Source organism: Moschus berezovskii, chromosome 22, assembly GCF_049115385.1.
Source record: "Moschus berezovskii isolate FMDL1 chromosome 22, NW_MosBer_1.0, whole genome shotgun sequence".
Classification (NCBI taxonomy): Eukaryota; Metazoa; Chordata; class Mammalia; order Artiodactyla; family Moschidae; genus Moschus; species Moschus berezovskii.
In genome coordinates, this window is record NC_142481.1 from 52,538,382 (window position 1) to 52,559,930 (window position 21,549).

Below are 21,549 nucleotides of genomic sequence, written 5' to 3' on the forward strand. Positions count from 1 at the left end.
ACACTCCTCCCAGGAAGAAAGCCACATCACATCCGCTGCCCTTTCTGTCTTGGGGCCCAGTGGCAGGCCTCCCTACCCTGGGAGCCACACCGGCAGCGGAGGAGGGAGGAGCCAGGAAATCCGGGCGGGGTGGCGCCCACCCCCAGCCCCGGGCCAGGCGCCGGAGGGGGCGCCGGCTGCCCCAGAAACGCGCTCCAGATGCGAGAGGCGCTGCCAGCATTCCTGGAAGGTAACGCCAGGCTGAGGGGGTGGGGTGCAGTCCGCGGGATACAGCCGCAGCCCGCTGCCAGATGTGCTTCACGAACAGCTGCCCCCGGCTAATAAGGTCAGCTCCTGGCTCCGGAGAGCCGCGCACCCACCGGCCACCTCCGCCAGCCTGGCACCCGCCGTCCTGCTTCCCAGGGCGGGCAGGCGGTGCACTCCCCCACCCCCAGCCCTGGGGCCGTGGGGGAGGAGCCAGGCCCAACACCACCCCTGAGGCGGTGAGGGGGAGCTCAAGCCCCCAACCCTAAGGTGATGGGGGAGGTGTCAGAACACCTCCACACCGGGAGCGGCTGGTGGAGGGGGAGCTAAGAACCCACCCCTCTGAGGGCCAGAACCCCCTTGGGGTCAGGGAGGCATAAATAACCAGCACACCCCCCAGGCCAACACTTCCCTGCTGCTGGAGGAGAGGTGCGGTTCGGGCTCGCTCTGATTTTCTGTTTTATTGGCTGTTTCCCTTCTACGACTGAAAGGGGAGACCTCGTGCTAAGTTTGGGGCCACAGCCTGAGGGGGAAGTGCTCACATTCTATGTGCCCCTAGGGTGGGGACCCCCACTGCAGGCTGGGCAGGCTGCCTGGGATGGGCAGCTGCAGGGCCCCGGGGCCCCGAGGACTCCCTGCCCCCCCCCAGCCTGCAGCTCCTCTGCTTCCCCCCAGGAACACTCTGTCCTTCATCCAGAGAAGTGAGGTCACCTCCCCGCGGGTCACAGGGCGGGTAGGGGAGCTAGTGTCGGGATCAGGGCCCAGATTCCGCTCCTCCCTTCCACCAGGTTCCCCACAGGGCTGAGGGCAGCCCCCCCCCACAACCCTCCCTACCAGATAAAGGCGCCGGCAGCCGCCTTTGTTTCTCTGGTGTAAACCGAGCCAGATGCGGTCTAATCCCCCAGCTGGGCTGGATTTGCTGGCGGCTGTGGCTCCAGCGCCTCCCAACCCCTCCAGCCCCGCCCGCTCCGCTGTGCCCGCAGCCCGGCGTTCCCAGGGTTGCTGGGGGAGGGGGTTAATGACTTGGCAGCCTCAACCTCCCCCACCTCCCCCACCTGAAAGCCAAGGGCAGATCTCAAGGGTCTGGGAATCAAGCCCTCCTGGGCCCACTCAACTCAGGTGAATCATGTGATTCCTCTGAGCCTCGGTTTTCTTGTCTGTAAACTGGGGATGAGCAGGCAACAAGTCACAGGTGGTAGGAAGCTCAGTAAGCTCAGACACTATTACTAGGATTAAGAAAGATATTCACTTCCCTGAAAACCCACTGTGCGCCACACGGCCCTGTCTAACCACACACCCCAGTTCCAGGGCATGGAACAACAGCGACAGCCACTTAGATGCCCAAGGGAATGACTCCTTCACTCCTCCCAAGAACCTGAGAACCCAAGGAGGCTTGGGCTAGTATTACCCACACCACACAGATGACGACGCCGAGGCCCACAAAGATCCCAAAATGAGTGAGAGGCAGGATTATTATTTAAAAATAAGGAAGTGGCCTAGACAGGTAAAGTGACGTGCCTAGGGTCACACGGCAAACGAAAGGGAGCAGAATGGATGCCCAGGGGACAAACACAGAAAGGGGAGGGCACCTTCCCCTGTAGCACTAGGTGGGTTCTTCAAAGTGTGGTCTGCAGCCCTCCAGAATCAGACCCCCGTGACACTTGTTAAAAACGCAGGTTCCCCAGCCCTGGTCTGATCCTGCTGAACAATAGTCTCTGGGGGGGGTGGGTGTCCTAGGGGTGGGTATTATAGCAGCAATCCGCGTCGCTGACTGGGTGGTCCACACTGTGCATGGGGGGCAAGGGCAGAAAGGACCTGGGGCAGGCCAAGCTGAAAGCAAGCAGCCCTGGAGGGGGCTCTCTGTTCCCTCAGGGACCTGGCCCGCCAGCCCTGGGCCACCGGCTGGGAATTCAGCCTCACCTGGGCTGGTTCAGCCAGGAGGCAGGCGGGGAGCCGAGCTCAGGACCTGCCAGGAGCGTCTGATGGACGCGGCGCCTCCTTCCAAAGGCCATTAATCATCCAGAGAAACTCCTTGTCAGTCTGTCTGTTCCCCCGCCTCCACCCATGCACACTGCACACACACACCACATGCATAGACACACACACAAGAACACATACTGCGCACACAGGATGTGTGTACACATCACACCCCACATGACACACAGAACACACACTAACACAGGCTGTGTGTACACATCACAACCCCACACCCCACATGACACACAGAATACACACTATGCAAACAGGCTGTGTGTACATGTCACACACACATACCCCCACATGACACACAGAACACACACTGCACATATAGGCTGTATGTACATCACACCCCCACACCCCCACATGACACACAGAACACACACTAACACAGGCTGTGGGTACACATCACACCCCCACACCCCCACATGACACACAGAAAACACACTGTGCATACAGGCTGTGTGTACACATCACACACCCCCACCCCACATGACACACAGAACACACACTAACACAGGCTGTGTGTACACATCACACCTCCACACCCCCACATGACACACAGAACACACACTAACACAGGCTCTGTGTGTACATATCACACACCCACACCCCCCACATGACACATAGAACACACACTGCGCATACAGGCTGTGTGTACACATCACACACCCACACCCCCCACATGACACACAGAACACACACTACGCACACAGGCTCTGTGTGTACACATCACACACCCACACCCCCACATGACACACAGAACACACACTATGCACACAGGCTCTCTGTGTACACATCATACCCACAGCCCCACATGACACACAGAACACACACTGTGCACAAAGGCTCTGTGTGTACATACCACACCTCCACACCCCCACATGACACACAGAACACACACTGTGCACAAAGGCTCTGTGTGTACACACCACACCTCTACCCCCACATGACACACAGAACACACACTGTGCACAAAGGCTCTGTGTGTACACATTAACCCCCCCACCCCCGAGATGACACACAGAACACACACTAACACAGGCTCTGTGTGTACACATCACACACCCACAGCCCACACATGACACACAGAATACACACTATGCACACAGGCTCTGTGTGTACACATCACACACCCACATCTCCCAGATGCACCACACAACACACTACACCCTCACCCCACACACATGCACACAGGAATACAAACATGCAGACATACAGACGTGTGTGCACAGGCTGTCAGAGCAGTTCCCCCTGATGAGAGGAGACAAGCAGGGCCCCTGGAGCTGCTGTTCTAAATGCCCCTAAAGGTGTAGCAGCCCCCACTGGAGGGCCCCAGCCAGGCTCCAGCTCCCTGTTCCCTTGGTTTGGGTGGCAATTCTGTCAAACTGGTGCCTCCCCAGTGCTTTTCATCCCCATCTGAAGCTCTGGCTGGTGGACAGTGATTAATAAAAAATGAGGAAATGAATTAATGATTGGCTGATAAATGTGGCTTGGCAGACATCTCATCTTTGCAAGGAGTTTTGCAAGGGAGGGAGGTAACTACTCGGGTTCTTGGGGTGAGAAGGCTGGTACACTACTTCCCCATGCATTGCGCTAATGAGTACAAGCCCAGCATCAGCCCCCAAGAGACCCCTGGGACCAGAGCGCAAGTCCCGTGCCTCTGCCTGCCCACCACCCGCTCTGACCCATGGCCACACGCCCGGAAGCCCAGCCGTGGGAGTCCTGCTCAAGCGCGTCACACACACTGGATGCCAGAGTCACTCATATGTCCATCCACATCAGAAAGGACACAGACACAGGACACAGACACAGGGCTGATATCCTGAAGAGGCAACCAGGGTGGACAGAAGCTTTCTTCAGCTGGAGTAGTCATGGAGGCCTCCTGGAAGAGGTGACACTAGCATGTTTGATGAAAAGCAGCAGATATTCTGGGCAGAAGGGCAGGTACCTGAGAGCAGAGCGTTGTTGTTTCTGCAGGGCCTAAGAAGGAAAACCCAGGGCATGGGGAGAGGGCCACCTTCTCCCTGCCTTGCACCTCACACAGGAACACAGCCAGACCTTGTGAGGGCCTGAACAGCAGCAGACCCAACTGAGGACCCGTGTTCTCTGCTCCCGAGCCCACACCCTAAGCAGCACCGGGGTGCAACCCTGTCCCTCTTTGCTCTGGACACTCAGAGCCCATCCACCACCCGAGCCCCTATCTTCCTGCCCCTCTGAGGGTGTCTGACAGGGTGGTCTGAGCTGCCTGTCCAAGGGGAACAGGCTGGTATGAGAATAGGCAGAGCATTCACATTCAGGCGAGGGCTGGCCGTTCAGAGTGTCCCCAAGGAAACAACTCATGGCTTCCTGTGATCTGCGTGTTCTTCTGAGTTGACAAGGCAGCTCCCAAGGAAGAAGCTGTGAAAACGCCTGCCTCCCTGTGGCCTTGTAGCAACAAACACACCTCCAAAGAGATGTAGGAACATCCCACACCTTGGTTCTGGTTCGCCTGCCAAAAAGGTCACCACTGTTCATCTCCCCATTGGGAGGAAGCAAGTCTGGCTGGGACCAGGCCCCATGAGGTTGGCGCTCCCTAAACCAAGGCACAGGGGCCGCCAAGCACTGGCACCTGCAGCTGTCAGAGAAGAGCCACAGACAGACACCTACCAGCTGGCAGTGTCAAGGGGCCTGCAGGCCAGGACCATGATGACTCCCCATGTGCTTTTGCAAGTTGTTCTAAATCTTTCAAGTTTTCTAAGGCATCATTTTGTGCTGTGGGAAGAATAAGTGTTATTAAAGACACTCATAGGGGGAAGAAGCAGAAATGACCTTGCTACAAAAATGAAACTGAAGGTTTAGACAGGCTTTAGGGGCTAAGCAGTTAGCTGCCTGAGTGGAAGACCCAATGGAGCCTTCATTATCACTCACACAGGCAGCTCTGCCCAGGGAGCTTCTAGGGAAGGAGGGGGAGCTACAGCCAGCCAGCCGTCTCCCATTCCAACCACGCATCCAGCTATTGGTACATCTATCTGTCCATGTAAGCACCTATCTGTTTAACCATCAGCACATTCATGCCTCCACTCATCTGTCCATCCATCCATCCTCCTATCCATCCTTCACCTTTCCATCATTCTGTCCTTCCACTCACTCATCTGGAGTAAGCAAATTTTTTACTGTATCTAACCAGCATCTGTCCTTCCCCGACCCAGTGGCCCTGTCCACCAACAGACTCCTTTCCCCCTCTACAAGGGTGGGCCAATCAGAATCTTCCTTGGGACATTTCCCAGGAATTCCTCTCCATGCCCTCTTTGGAGTCATTAGATACTAGCCTAGAACTGACTTTAGCCATCTCTGACCTGTGAGGAGAACCTGCCCAAGGATGCATTCCACACAGGGGAAAACAAAGCTGCGGATGGAGACAGGTGGAAGGACCAATGAGTCTGGATCCAAGGGTGCCTGGGGCCAGCTTCACCCTTCACTGGTTGCAGGAGTCCACAAACACCCTTTTGGAATTGGGTTTGTGGCATCTGCAAACAGGAGTGTGGGTAACACAAGCTCTTCCAGTACAGTACAGGGTGATTTAGAACCTTCTAGATGTTCATTCCTGAGTCACACAAGGACGCCCAAAAGACACGCACGCCCTGTGGCAGCCTGCCAGAGGCTGATCCCCAGCTCGAGGTGCAGTTCTAAAATGAATGCAGAGGGAGCACCCCGCCCAGATGCTCGATGCCAGCAAGGGGTCCACAGACCCAGGCCAGGCTCCTGCCACTGAGCCCCATTCCTCATCTGGAAAATGGAGGTGGCAGCCCCTGCTTGAAGATCAGGCCAATTGAGCTGCTCCCCACCAGCCATTCCTATCTGCTTCTTTTTCTGATGGCACAGCCTGCGGCGCATGAAGTCTGGAAAGGTGAGATACTCGTATTCCCAGAACTTTGCAATTACAGATGGGCATGTGACCCAACTTGGACAGATGGACCCAAATTTGCTAAAATCTTCTGGAAAACACCCTTGCCCCAAAGAGAAAATGGAAAAGGAGACCCCATCCCTTCCCATTCTGCTTTTGGATGCTATCCTCCTATAAGCATGTGATGCTTGGAGCTGTGGCAGCCAGCTTGTGACCAAGAGGAAAGGGCTAAGAATATTATACTTGGATTTACTTTGATTTAAGGGAAAGGTGATCTCTTGTACACCTGGGGCTATGGGCTGCAGTTGGCACTGTTATTATTGGTTGTAGGAGGCGGTCTCACGAAGAAGTTAAAAGCATGGATTCTGGAGTAAGCTCTATCTACTACTTGCTGGCTGTGTGACCTTTGGTAAGTTACTTAACTCCTCTGTGCCTCCATCACCTTCTCCGTAAAATGCAAACAGTATTTTGAGAGTGTTAAATACTCGTTAAAGTATACATGAAAACATTTTGCACAGTGCCTGTCACATAGAAAGTGCCCCCAGTAGAAATCAGCTCTAGTTAGCCATCACTGACAGAGAATGTGGGGGTACAGGAGGGCCAGGCCCGGGGGGAAGCCAGGTGGGCACAAAGGCCCCGCCCGCAGAAGCGGAACGGGAGCCGCAAGCCTGCTCCCGGCCTTGGCACTGCGGAGGCTGTGCTGACTTGCTCTCTGTTCGCCCTGCCAAGGCCAGAGCAGCTGGCTCCAGCCTGCCAATGCCTGCAGGGAGAGACACCCCTCCACGCAGCCGCCCGCCTCCCTCCACCCCTGCCGACCCAGAGCCAGCCTGGCAGCCCTGAAGTGGGCACCCTGTCGGCCTGGGGCAGACCTCAGCCTGGGTCCAGAGAGGCCCCCCACCCCCACTCTGCAGGCTGCGCTCCTGACTCCAGCCAAGTAGCCGCCCCTGCGAGGAGGAGGTGGTGTCCCTCCACCCCTCCCACCAGAGCCGACTGTGGAAGCAGTTCCACTTGGCTGCCATACCGCAGTGACTCAAAAACAGTTGTTTGGCTTGTTGGACGCCCAGGCCCTGCACAGCTCGGAACAGACTGCGGGGCTGGGGGCCGTGTAACCTGGGTGTGTTCTCTCCCCAGGGAGGGCAGGAGGCCCCAGGCCCCTTTGCAGCATGGTATACTGAGAGACATCTCTGTATCTTCTTTTCATCAGACACGATAGAGCTGCCCTCCTGCTGGTCTGCATCCATCCATGACACACACGGTTCTCACCGGCCTGGGAAGCTGCCAGAATCAGTGTGAGCAAGGTTCCTACTCAGGTGGCTCAGTGGTGAAGAATCCACCTGCAATGCAGGTGATATAGGTTCGATCCCTGGGTCAAGAAGATCCCCTGAAGGAAGAAATGGCAACTCGCCCCAGTATTCTTGCCCAGAGAATCCCAAGGACAGAAGAGCCTGGTGGGTTACAGTCCATGGGGTTGCAGAGTTGGACGCGACTGAGCACACACAAGGTTCCTACGCAGTCAAGGGAGGGGCTGTTCACACCAGACATTTGGCATCTCCATGACAACCCCAGACACAGGCGCCATGGTTAGGCCTGTTCTGTATATGAGGACACGGAGGCTCAGAGGCAGGAGTACCTCTCCTGGGTCACAGCACTGGTTTGCGGCAGGGGAAGACTCGGTCCCAGGCTCGGGTGACCTTAAAGTCTAGGCATTAACTGCACTGACTCAGCACTCCCAGAAGCTTCCGGCCTGAGAGTTTCACCCTCCCCATCCTGGCCATCCTGCATGTTGCTGCCCAAGAATGATGCTCACGAGCCTCCCCTACTCAGCCACCTTCAGAGGCTCCCCAGCACCCACAGAAAAAAAAAAAAACACACCCTCTGTACAGGCCTCTCTATCTCTGACTTCCGACATCACACCTGCAATCCATTCATTCCTCACAAGCTGAGTGCCGGGGTCTGTAGAGACTGGATTACACACCCGCCCCAGCAGGCCAGCTGCACCCACCACAGGGCCTCTGTGAGCTGCCCCCTCTGTCTGGAAGCTGTTCTCCCCCCATGTCCCGTGGCCTGCGTGCCCCCTCCCGGGAGAAGCCAGCCTGTTCCCCCCAGGCAGCGCTCCCCTCCCCCACCCACCCCAGCATCTTCTCTACTACACACTTGTCACTACTGGCAGGGCATTCCTGTGCATCGATTTATGGTTACTGTTTGAGGCCTCCGATCAGATGGTAAGGGCAGGACCTTGCCTGTCTGTTTCCTGCTGCACCCCCTGTGCCAGCACATGGCCAGCATGCAGGACACACGAAGTGAGTTAGTGAACAAGTTCCCTTCTCCCAGGGCTCCTCACGGAGAAAACATGTATCTGGAGTCCTGACTGGCCTGAAATAACCCCCCTGCTATGTTCTCTGCCTACGCTTATCCTCCGCGACTCCCAGAGTTTCCTTCAAGTTGGCCTAACAACCCCCGACTCTGGCCCCAACCTGCAAGTTCTCCTCCAGGACAGGATGCTGTCCAGAGGCCCCCCAGTCATGCAGACATCCCCAAACTTGCCTGTGTGGTTCTTGCCACCTCAATCACCCTTTCCAGCTACTTCCTGCACATCCCTCAAAAGCCCTTCAAGTATTCCCTTCCTTGCAAGGTAGAGCTGATCACATCCACCTTTGACACCTCTGTCCTGTGGACACACACCCACTATGAGGGCCTCATGAATTTGCCTTCACTGATCATGAGGTTGCATGCATACAGCAGGTGCTCACTATACCATTAGGGCATAACCCACCATCTCTTCTCATCCTTCACAACGTACAGGCCTTCCTGACTGGACAGGAATGCTCTGATGGCAGAGGCTCTTTTGTTCATTGCTACATCCTCAGCACAAAATCCGACGCCTGGTAAATGGATGGATGGACCAATGCACAGATGGATGGACAGGTGGAGGCATGGATGGATGGAAGGAAGGAAAAATGGATGGACTGGTGGATGGATGCCCAGAAGGAAAACAAGATAAACGAATGGATGAATGCCATGAGGAACCAGGTAGGACAGAGCTATGACGGGATGGAAGAAGGAAAGGCAGGTGGATGAATGGACAGGTGGGTGATGGATGCACGTGTGGACAATGGAAAGAAAATAAGTGGATGGACGGAAGGCAGGCAGGCCAAATGCACACGCATGTGGGATGGATGAAAGGACAGAGAAGACAGATGCAGGCAGGATGGCTGGGCAGGCAGACCCGTGGATGAGGAGGACAACCGCTATTTGGGTCACTGATTTCTTACGGGTAACCTCAGCATTCTGACCAGATGAAGAGGCCCCCAAAGGAGCCTCCCCCTCACCAACAGGTGCTACCACAGCTCTGAGTGACCAGAGGGGAGGGGCTATCTCCTTAGCTCTCCAGCTACACACACACCACACACACACACACACACACACACACACACCAGGAGCACCTCAAGCAGCCTGCAGACTGTGTGGAGAGGCTGCCATCCTAGCAGTGGACACTCATGGGCCTTTACTCCCTACCCGGCCCAGTGCTGAGCCCTTCCCTGGATACCCCACCCCACCTGGGCCCCGCAACGCCCAGGCAGCAGGCGGCTCACTAACTTTGTCAACAGGGAAACAGGTCCAAGGAGGCTAGATTACCACCCATAGTCACACAGTTGCAGGAGGCCGAGCCAGGGGTCGAACCCAGAGCCTGAACTCTCAGCTACTCTGCTGCCAGCAGGCCCCAGCCATGGCCATCTCGTTCCACCTCCTACTTTATGGCATTTTCACTCTCTTTGTCCTTCCTCTGAAATCGACTTAGTATTTTTTACTTCATAATCTCCCTTAAGTCAACTCATTTTTTAAGCTTAAATATATTTAAAATGTACATGACTACCCTAAAAGGAAAATCAATATTAAGCAATGTAAGTGGAAAATAACCCTAAAAATACATACTGTGAAAACAACGCAATGCTATTCAATTTTAGCCAAATAAGATTCCCAATGAAGGCGCAGGACCCAAGGCCTATTCTCTCTCTATTAAAAATGGAGATCAGCGAGTGTGGTGGTTTAAAAACATAACCACAGATGCTTTGACATGACTCCCCTGAAGAGGCAGAACCCTTGAGTGTGGGCCAGACTTAGGGATTTGTGTCCCGTGAAGAGAACAGGGCAGGAGTGACTGTGTGTGGCTTCTGAGACCAGGTCATTTGAGGCACTGAGGCTCCCCGCTGGTTCTTTCTTGGGTCACTGTCTCTGGGCAAAGCCAGCTGCTCTAGGGAGACACCCACAGAGCAAGGAGCTGAGGCTCCAGTCAAGAGTTGTGTGAGGCGCCATCTTGGAGCTGACCACCCAACCCCAGTCAAACCTTGTTTTCAGCTACAACATTTGGGGGCATTCTGTTACACAGCAGCAGGTAAGTTGTACAGCAAACAATAGGGGGGCATTGAAGAGAGCCCGAGACTCTCCATGAAACAGTCAGAATGACCAAAGGCCAACTGAAAGGGGGATTGGCAGACCCTGATGGGACTCAACATATTCTTTGATGCCACGTCCATGCCTGCCCTCTCCACTTTGCTCCCCACCCAGCAGCCAGAGGGATGGGGGTTCCATCCATCAGGTTACATCTCCCCAGGGAACCACCCCAACAAATCCCCTTCCCACTTGGAACTCTCAGGGCTTGACATCCTCCAGCCCCACCCTGGCCTCTTGGACCTTCTCCTGGGCTCGCCTTCCTCCCTATTCACCCACCAGCCAAGCCAACCACCTGCTTTACCTACAAAATCCCAAGCACTTTCCCCATCAGGACTTTTGCGGTGATTACTTTTCTGTTCCTTCTGCCAGGACCACTCTTCGCCTGATCGGCTTCTCCTGCCAGTCAAAGCTGTGCCTCCCACCCGCTCCCAAGCATGTCGGTCAATTCCCACACAGCCCCTGCTCACCAGCTCCCTCCAGGCTTCCCCACCTCCCCGGTGATACCTGGCTGCAGATTTATCTGACAGCACAGTGAGTACTTGTTCCCTCCTTTCTTCTCGGTCAGGTCCGCCTGCAGAAGATAAACTGGATGGGGGAGGGTGTGGGGAGCGGAGGGAGGTCTGTCCTGTTCAGAGCTGGGTCTCCTGTACTCGGAACATGCTCAGCAGACCTCCATGGAATGAGTGATGGAGCTTCTGGATCCCACCAAGGACTGGACATCCAAGAAACCAGGGAGTCTGACTCCCAACTAAGCTATAAACTGGAACTGGAACAGCTCTCGCTAATCTGTAGAGCCTCCAGCTCAACTCAAATATAATGATGTTCTGCAGCTGCCAGCCAGACCCAGGGTGCCTTTTTTTTTTTTTTGCTTGGCTTCAGGAACCTCTCCTCTGTTCCTCAACCCCCCTTCCTTCCTTTGCTTCTCCCCTGGTCTCTCTCTCTGTATCCACCCCTGTCATCGGCGCACAATTTTCTGCCAAGTTTTCTGCTCCTTTGTTCTGTTCTCTCCACCGCATCCAGGGATTTTGGCCCTTAAACGGGAAACCTCTGGGTGTGCCCTGTGCTGCCCAGGCAGTGTCTCTGCCTCCATAGCATCTTGAAAATGGTACTGGAAGTGGGTATGGAGTTTCAGTTTTGGGTGATAAGAAAGTTCTGGAAGTAGATGGTGGTGATGGTCACACAACAGCACACATGTACTTAACGCCACTAGGCTGGACCCTTTGAGATGGTTGTAATGGTACATTTTACACGATGTTTATTTTTTTATACAGTAAAGAACAGGAAGAAGGATGGTGCTGGCCCCACTTGGCCGTCATCAAGCTTAGCAGATTGAAGACTTTGTAACTCGTGACACTGGTAGGTCTAAAGGCATTTTCCTGGGTTTCCTGAGGTAGAGCACACAGTGTGACAGCTGTGATGCCTGCCTGCCCACAAACTATCCTCTCCTTCACACAACTAATCACGAACGAACAAAAACATCAACCTGGTAAAAACCACCTGCTGCTGCTGCTGCTGCTAAATCGCTTCGGTCGTGTCCGACTCTGTGCGACCCCATAAATGGCAGCCCACCAGGCTCCGCCATCCCTGGGATTCTCCAGGCAAGAACACTGGAGTGGGTTGCCATTTCCTTCTCCAATGCATGAAAATGAAAAGTGAAAATGAAGTCGCTCAGTCGAGTCCGACTCTTAGAGACCCCATAGACTGCAGCCCACCAGGCTCCTCCGTCCATGGGATTTTCCAGGCAAGACTACTGGAGTGGGTTGCTATTGCCTTCTCCAAAAAGCCACCTAGAAAATGAAATTTCGAAAAGTTTCACAGCTTTGGGGATATGCAGCTTTAAAATTTTTGTTTTCCTCTTTCTTACACAAAAATCACACTAGAAAGAGAAGTCACAGTATTAATGAAGCCATGTGGTGGATCCAGGCCTCTGTGCAGTGAAGGCCAGGGGACGAGGGAGACAGAAAATAAATCAACAAAAATTTCCCTACCTTCCAGGGTGCATTATCAAGAGGAATGACCCTCACCCATCCAATCCACGAAGTGAACTGGGATGCATTTTTTAATTGGGCCATGCTTTCAGCTTCCTGGGCTGTTCCAGAAGGTGCCAAAATCATTACAATTTTCAAATTATTTGATCTGACAGAGATGCTGGTGCATGGCCATGGGAGATGGGAATAGGCTGTTTTGAAAAACAAAGCTTTTTAAAGCTGCTGGCGGGCTGGTTTCCACCATCCACGATGTCCTAGAGAACTAATGCAATTTGGCTGGGATGTGAAACTATCCTCGTGGGGGTGTGTAGAGGCCATGGTCCTGCACCCAAGGGTGCTGCCTCCAGCGTATCCTGTGGTCCTGTGACCACCTGACCAACTGGCCCTCGGGCAAAAGGTGCAGGAGTTCTGCTCTGGACCCAGCTGAGGGCTGGGCTCCGCGTGCTGCCATTCTGGACAAGTCTGTCCCTGAGGTCTCCTTGGATCCATTCAGGGCAGAGTCTGGTGGAGAAAGCTGACACCTCTACTCTGAAGCATGTCATTCCACGGAGGACCCTGGGGCGGGGTAGAGGGGCACTAAGGGCCAGGCTAGGTCCTTGCCAGCGTGGACGCGGCCGAAAGGAAGAGAGGTGTAGAACCAGCATCCTGCCTCACCCTCTCCCCAGCACCCCTGCTGGACCCTCAGCTGCCCTGTAGCCAGGTTAGTGCAGGCCTCTCCCGCCCTCCCTGAGGTGGGTCACTGAATTGGGGTGACTCTGGGTGCTGGGGTGAGCAGCTGAGTCAGAACCCACATCAACCAGAGCTGGCCATTCCATTCAGAGACAGAAAAACACCCTGGACCCAACCAGGGCTGCCGTGGGGCCTGACCCCAGCCCAGGTCAGGGGCCTGAGTGCCATCAGCCCTCCAACCCCCTCCTTGGTGCAGGGTTGGCTGGAGGCCATGTCCCACCCATCTAGAGAGTGCCCCTCATGGATCTGGGGTTATTTACAAAGCTGGCAGCTATTTAAAGCTTTGGTTTGTTTAGGAAGTGGCAGCGGGTGCTGGGTCCCTTAGGGGATGGGTCTGGGGTTGCAGAGCCTGCTGCCATTTGAACAGGGGACCGGTCATTTCTTCTGGGGGCCTGGGGGATACGACCTGGTCTGTCCACCAGCAGTGTTGGGGGAGGTGTGTGTGAGTGTCTGTGCATGAGCACATGGGGGAGCGTGAACCCCGCTGCAGCCCCCAGCCAGCCTCCCCAGACAGACAGTCGCACAGTGGGCTCCTCGTAGGTGCCCAGGCCACCCGCTCCACCCCCAGCAGGGAAACCTTCAGGCCACCCGGCCTCCCTGCTCCGGGTGGGAGCTGAGCCGCTTGCCCTTGGCGGGCTGGTCTACTCCAGGATTTTATGGCCGAGGCCTGGTTTTCCCAGCCACAGTGTCTCGGCGATGGGACAGCCCAGAGAAGGCTGAGTGGCCACAAAGCTTGGCTGTTCTCCCATGTGCCGATGGCCAGAGTGGTGCTGCTGGGGGTGGGTGAGGGCGGAGCAGAGGATTGTGGAGGAAGCCAGGGAGCCCGGGGGAGAGCTGGGAAGCTTTCCTGGGAAAGGGAGTGGTGAGGAGACCCAGAAACCAGGAGACACACAGACTCAGAGACAGAGGCGGAGACAGACAGACACGGGAGGGCAAAGACAGAGGTGGGCGTGGCAAGACAAAGGCGGGGACCGAGAGCCGGGGGGAACCGAGAGCCGGGGGGACCGAGAGCCGGGCGCAGCCGAGCCGCATGGAGATGGCGCGAGCGGCCGACGTGTGTGTGGCGAGGCTCAAGTTCAAAAGGGAGGGAAGAGGTGGTTAGACGACCAAAGTCATTGAAAAATTTTTGGCGCAGCTGCCCCGAGGCTCCTGGCCGTGGGCCCGGCTCAGAGCTGAACTTAAACAAACCCCTGCAGCAGCCATCTGCTTGATTTTAAAATAAATCAAACAGTCTGCTGAGCCGGGATCGAGTTTCCATCTGCGCCGCCGCCCGCTCGCCGGCTTGGAGCCACGCTTGCCTCTCCCAGCCAAGGCTCCTGGCAACATGTGGGCCGGTAATTCCTCCAGGAGCAGGGAAACCGGACCCCCGCCGCCCCCAGCTCCTAACTGAAAGCAAGTGCTATTTTTACAGCCACCCACTGGAGAGGGGGCCCCAACAGGGCGAGGGAAACCCAGGCACGGGGTTACACTGAGTTGCCTCCAGTCAGAGAGGGGTGGGGGACACGTCACAGAATGCTCCCCACCCCCGGCCTCCAGGAAAGGGCTGAGGGACTGAGCGTGGGGTGCTGGCCCCCGGGGCCGGGAGTATGCTCCAACATTACGTGAGGCCCACGAGCCCGCCTGGGCAGCGGAGGACCCCTGTGAGTGGCAGCAGCCCAGGGCTTCCCGGAGTAGCCGAAAGCTGCAGCAGGGACCACCCTCCCTCAGGCTGGGGCTACCCTGGGAAGTGCCACCCACCTGTCCCTGCAGAGCTGAGTAACCAGGGGAGCCCGCCTGCTCTGACACAGGCCAGAAACAAGACACACCAGCCTGGCAGGGCTCAGTGAGTCCCATCTGTGCAGTGGGTGTAACACAGCACTTTGGTGGTCTCGGGGGAACAAGGATGGGGTCCTATGATCTTGGGGCAGTAGCTGGCACAGAGGGGCTTTTATGCCATCCCGGAAAACACAGGAAGGAAAGACGTGATGACGAGAAACGATGCCTTCCTGGGGAACTTCCCATTTCTGGCCCAAGTGGTCCACGGTGACGAGACAGGCCTCCGTGCCCAGGACACCATGCCTCCGCAGAGCAGACCGCCCACTGACCCCTGCAAGATGCTTCCTGCTGCATGAGCCGGGTCCCGGTGGGGAGAGGCACGGGTGCGGGACCCCAGTTTTATGCAAAGTCCTCAGTGTACAAACCAGAGTGGGCCAGGGGCAGAGCGAGCGGGTCTGGACAGCACCACTTGTCCCACACGTCAGGGTCCCTCTGAGCATGGGTCCCCCCAACTCAAAAGCACAGAGGGGAGGAGTGGACGCCTCAGGGACCTTTAGACGCCCACTGTGTCACATTCCCCACTGCTCTTTCAAGGAATGACCAACCTTCAGATGCAAAGGCTTCTGCATCTAGACGCTTCCTTTGGTTTGACCAGCTAGCACTTTGCTCCTCAGCCCCAAACACAGTCCAGTAATGAAGACAAGCCGACTCCACAGGCACAGCAAGTCTGGTACGTGTCAGGCCCCATCTCCCACCGGAGGTACAGGCTTTGAGAGTCCCTGGGAGGCTCCCTGTGGGGCTGGTGCTCTCAGCTCACCCATTTCCCATGTGGAGACACTGAGGCAGAGTCAGTTACCCCAGGACAGAACTGGTACAGCTGGGGCCCCACGTGGGACCTGCCCCCTCAACAGCACGCCCTCAACCACTGTGCCCTCCTCCTCCTCCATGGGCATCCTCCACCCCGCCGCCCTCCCTCGGCAGGCCCAGCTGCTCCCCAACCAAGTCAGGCTTTGTCAAGACCCATGCAAATGTCGAGCACACTGCCTTCCATGGGCCAGCTTGCTTGTTTCCCCAAGAGGGCCTAAAAAAAGGGTACGACGAACCCACCTTACAGTGAGGCAAACTGAGGCCTGAGAGGGACAGCACACTGGGCACTCTGGATGGCCCTGGGCCTGGCACAGCGCCCCCCCTCACTCCCGCCCCAGAAGCCGAGACTGGACGAGGAGGCCAGGTCAAGTGCAGGAGAGGGGGCACCCCCCTGCCCACAGGGTCAGTTCTGAGAGTCACCCCTTCCCTTCCCCTCCTGCCCTGGCCCCTGCCCCTCTATTCCGCACACTTACAGTGCACCATTCCACTGCCAGCCCTACCCAGGGGACAAGGCGGGTAACGGCCACCATCGTGACTTTGTAAGAGGGCACACGCAGGGCCAGAGGGAGGAAAAGGAAAGGCCCACTGGGTGGGGGTGTGTGTGTGTGTGTGCGCGCATGCATGCAGGTGTCCCAGGGCTGCCGTAACTAGTCACCACAAACCAGGTGCTTGAACGACAGAAACTTATTTGCTCAGTTTGCAGAAGTTTGAAACCAAGGTGTGGGCAGGGCCACAGTCCTCCTAAAGGGATCGGGGAGGAGCCCTCTGGGCTTCTCCAGCCTCTGGCAGCTGCCAGCCACACGGCGTCCCTTGGCTTGTAGCTGCGCTCCCATCCCTGCCTCCCTCTTCACGTGGCCTCTGTGTGCGTGTCCGTCTCCGCCCACCACTCTCTCTGCCAGGGTCCAAATTCCCCTCTTCTTATAAGGACACTAGGCAGTGGATTCAGGGCCACCCTTATCCAGCCTGACCTCACTGTCACTGGATCACATCTGTAAAGACCTTATTTCCAAATAAGGGCACGTTCACAGGTTCAGGTGGACGTGAACCCGGGGGACACCGGGCCCCAGCACCGGCCCCTGAGGTGCTGGCCCTGAGCAGACCTCTCCAGGTGGACAGAAGCCACTAACACGGCAATGGGGCCAGCGGGACTCCGTTCACCGAACCCAACACTTGCATGATGTCAATCTCTTCTTTCTGTCTCTGGACTCCTAACAGCCAGAGCCTATTACGGGATATTTTGTACCCGGAGGGAGGGAGGGAGGGCGCCAGGGCCGGCTCCCAGCCTGGCAGAGGTGCCTGGTGACGGCTCCACCTACTCGCAGCTTGCTCTTTCCCTCTCTCTGTCACAGAACCAGCCACAGAAAATCTCTGTGAAGATGACCGGGGCCTCCATTCCCACATGACTGACACGGTGCAGCTGCCAACAGCCCGCTGACCTCTGCCCCGGGAGCCTGTGAGCCTGAGCTGCCTTTGGACACTGGTCTTCCCACTCCCAGCCAAGGGGCTCCTCTGATGCTCCCTGCTCCTGTGAGAACCCCAGCTCAGACTCAGAGCCCAGAAGATGACTTTCAAGGTCGTGTGGGCCCCCTGGAGGGCGCTCCACATGGCTGAGGGCCCAGTCCCTGGGCCTGGCCTGAGGGGTGTCTTCCTCACATGGCAGGACCGGCTGCACTGACCAATGCACTCAGGGTGGGTAGAGAGCCATGCTCAGCAGCTGCGGCCCCAGGACCCTTCTGGAAACGCACCCTACAGGCGTAAGAGCAGTTAACATGCAGGAAGACGTTATCTACAACAGTGGGGGAAACATTGTAAATGTCTGGCAACAAGGGGTAACCACTGAAGGCCAGACGCACCCTTCACACGCTGCTGAGCACCCTCCGCCACCACCCGCAGGAGCTGCACACCTCTCATGGACATCGATGGGGCAGTGTGTAACCAGGGGCCAGGCGTGGACCCAAACAGCAGACGCATTTTTCTCGCAGTTCTGGAGGCTAGAAGCTGGAGGCCACGGCCATCGGCAGGCTTGGCTCCTTCTGAGGCCTCTCTCCTCGGCGTGGAGACGGCCGTCCTCTCCCGGCGTCTTCGCGTGGTCTTCCTTCTCTGTGTGTCTGTGACCCTATCCCCTCTTCGTACAAGGACACCAGACCTATTGGATCAGGCCCCACCCTAATGACCTCATTCTACCTTAATGGCCTCTCTCAAGACCCTGTCTGCGAGGATGGCCACAGTCTAAGGTGCCAGGGTTAGCACAGGTCAATATAGTGACTGGCGGTGTGTGCGCGTGCGCGTGGATGCACACAGTTCAGCCCGTGACAGGCATCCTCACCGAATGAAAGCCGCTGGAGAGGCCATGTTTCAGGCGGCGCCAGCTCCATGGTGGCACGAAGCTTTCAGCCCCTGCTGCATGAGACTCAAGAGTTCCAAGGCCTCCCTGGCTCCCAGGATGGAAGCCCTGACTGAAACATACCCCATGTGATGGCATGAAAGAGAAGGAAAGGGCCTGGGGCAGCACCCGGCTCCAAGTCTCCAGAGCTGAGTGCCCTGCACAGGCCGCCCACACCCGCCTCGCAGGCGGCTCAGTGTCAGAGGCCGAGCTCCTCGGGGCGGCCGGCAGGGGGGCCTGGTCTATGCCCCTCCCCCCTCACAACCATCCTCAGGCTAGATGGTGACAATCCAGCTCCACACTGGATAACAAGTTATCACCCATAAAGGCCTTGTAAGGCAGGCCCCTCCAGGTCCCACAGTCCCAGGGAACTGTGGAGGTTTCACAGATGGTGGAAATGAGGCTCAGATACAGCCAGCGGCCTGTCCAAGGTCACACAACACAGAAGTGGCAAAAGCATCTCCCTGACATTTAGCACTAAGACAAAACGGAGACAGCATTAAAGTATGCTTCCGTTGGAGGGGGTCCTATCACCCTGTGAACAGTCGCACCAGTGATCCAAGGCCACTTCCAGTCTGGACGTACATGGACATATTTCTTTAAGGCTGTAATCAAGACACGTTTACAATCTGTGTTCTGCTTATTTTGACTCAGCATTAGATCATCAGCTTCTCTGTGCTCAAATGGGCTCCATGGACCTCATTTTAAAGCCACAGAATATTCCATCCCCAGGGATACATAACAGTGTACCTAACTGTATCTTGCTGTTGGATGTTTAGAATTCCCCCATTATAAATAACAGTGCAAAGAACATCTTTGTGTGTCTTATCACTTTCATTCTTCCAAGCACATTCCTTAGGATACATTTCTAGCCATGTGATTATTGGGCTAAGGTATGGAGCATTTTTAAAACCCTGGATACAGACTGACAAATGGTTTGAGGATCAGACAATATGATACAGATTTGTGCTGCCAGCAGCAATACTAACCAGCCAAATTTCTGCAACTTGACCAGCATCGAGTCTTACTAATTTTTCCTGGCATTTTAATAGCTTTCATGTAACTATATTCCCATATATTTACTTGTCTTCTCTCCCATTTGGACCACCTGTCCAAAACTCCCTGTCTTTTTAACAGCAACCTGGGAGGCCAGAAAGTTCAGAACCAGTCTCTCTGGTGGCCCATAGCTTCAGGACACCAAGGGATCACGTTCTGTGCCTGGCTGATGGCAGGGGACAGTCTCTCCCAGTGACCCTTCAGCTACAGCTGCCCCTACCGCCAGGGTAAGTCCAGCAGGCAATGTTAGGTTGACCACTTGGGGCTTCTACTCCCCACCTCGGTCATGTGCTGTGGCCAAGCCCATGTGGCTTAGATATTAAGTTGCAGAATGTGGGCTGAGTGGCTGAAGGGCTTTGCCTGGTGTGACCTGAGGGCTGGCCACGGAGGAGCAGGTGCTGCTGAAGCTCTTTCTGGAACTCTGAGTTGCTCCAGAGGGTGTCTCCCTAATGCGGGGCACGCAAAGGTGATGCAGTAGGATGGGAGGAGGCAAACGTCAATGGGGACGCAGGCCAGCTAGGGGCACGAGAACCAGAAAAGGCCAGGAATAGAATCTGGCTTCCTTTACATCCAAAATTATCAGGGAAGGGGCAGAAAACAGAGAAGCCAGGCACCAAAGCCATGTGGTGAGGCTCCGTGGTTAAGACAGACACTGCTGGTCTGAGTTCAAATCCCAGTGCTGCCCTGACCAACTGTGAGACCACAGGTTGGTCCTCTCATCTCCTTGTGGCTCAGTTTCCTCATCTGTGAAGTGGATTTACAGTGTCACTCACTGGGTTGTTGTCCGAGTTAACGGAGCCAACATGTATACAGCTCAGCAGGCTTGGGGCACAGCTGATGCTTAGAAAACAAAAACTTCACAGGTGGGTGTCACAGCCAGCCCACACCCGACATGGCTGGTACAGAGGAGGCTGCAGCAAACCACAACCCACCAGCCAGCCAAACTAAGCATGGCTTTTAAGTTTTTAAAGAATTCTAAAGAGTAAGTAAATAACAGAGAAGAATATGCAGCAGACACCAGAGACCAGCCCACAAAGCCTGAAATATCTAACACCTGGTCCTTTAAGAACAAGTTCGCCAAGTTAGGTCTAGAGACATGGAAATTTCTGGTGGAATAATGGAGAGGGGACAGGCAGTGGGGGCAAAGAGCCAGGAGAGGAAGTAGCAAGGATGTCAGTGTCCAAGTGGAGGGCTGCACGGAGGGACCTGCAGATCAGAAACAGTCTGCACCCAGGGGTGGGCAATCACTCGTGTCCACTGGGAAACCCGATTGATTCTGCTGTCTCTGAGGGGTGGACAGAAGCAGCCACTGAGATGGGGCCCAGCCACATGGTGTGGCCCCTCCAACAGCTCAGAAACCAGATCTGCAAGGAACACTGAGACGTCACAAGGCCAGACCCCAGGGAAACAGGTGAACCAGCCCGGCTAAAAAGTCACCAGCCAGTCGACACTCCACACCATACGTGCGCCCAGGCACCTAGGACCCTCCTGAACACCCTTTGTGCCCAAAGAGGCTACTTGAAACTTCTCTCATGGGGCTACCCTGGCCTGGCAAGGGTGCTCCTCAAGTGAGGCCCGAGGATGGGGACCCAGGGACACCAACCCCATCCCAGGATAGACAGAATCACATCTGTCCTTTCCCAGCCTGGTCCCTCAGGAAAGCTGCCCCATGCCTGGCAAGGCTTCTGGGGATCCCGAGTGGATGTTTAACTAAGTGGTCAGTCCTGGAGGTCAGCTGTAAAGAGCCACCCTCTTCCTCCCATCTTACAGATGAGACAGCAGAGGCTGTGAGAGGTGCGGGGACTCAGAGATGGGGTCCAAGCCAGCATCAAAGTCCAGCTCCAAAGCCCGGCTGCCTTGCCACAGCGTCTCAGGGGCTGACAGGGATGCCCAGGCACTGTGGGTAGGAAGGGGCTTTGTGGTGGGGAGGGGAGGGCATCTCTGAAGGAGCCTAGTTCTCCCTGCCCACGGATGGTCAGTCCTGCCAAGACCAGCCACCAGCCCCTGGGGATGGGGCCCCATCTGTCTTGCTCACTGCTGTCACCCAGGGCCTAGCCCAGACCAGGTGTTCTGCTGAGTGACTCAGTGACTAAGGCTGGCCTGGAGGGCAGGCAGAGGGGCCCCCACGACCTTCCCAGTACAACTCTGGACAGGGAGCCAGGGTGAAGCTTCTGAAGATGCTGTGGTGGGGACAGCGCCCTTGAGGAGGGCAG

At 56.1% G+C, this 21,549-nt stretch overlaps 1 protein-coding gene and 1 long non-coding RNA gene across 10 annotated transcripts in view; one reads left to right on the plus strand and one right to left on the minus strand.

The window, feature by feature from the left end:
* Positions 1-21,549, minus strand: part of GSE1 (Gse1 coiled-coil protein) — a 394,319-nt gene that overhangs the window by 341,500 nt on the left and 31,270 nt on the right. The gene's annotated exons all lie outside the window — the stretch shown is intronic.
* Positions 91-17,385, plus strand: LOC129547201 (uncharacterized). 4 transcript variants are annotated; one of them, XR_008684029.2, is made up of 7 exons: positions 91-229; positions 6,437-6,515; positions 7,311-7,554; positions 8,909-9,136; positions 10,928-11,089; positions 11,830-11,914; positions 17,247-17,385. It is a non-coding gene; the product is annotated as an uncharacterized LOC129547201 (long non-coding RNA). The 4 variants fall into 4 exon arrangements; XR_016035913.1 differs by lacking the exon at positions 17,247-17,385 and adding an exon at positions 12,554-12,693; XR_008684028.2 differs by lacking the exon at positions 17,247-17,385 and having other exon boundaries at positions 11,830-12,037.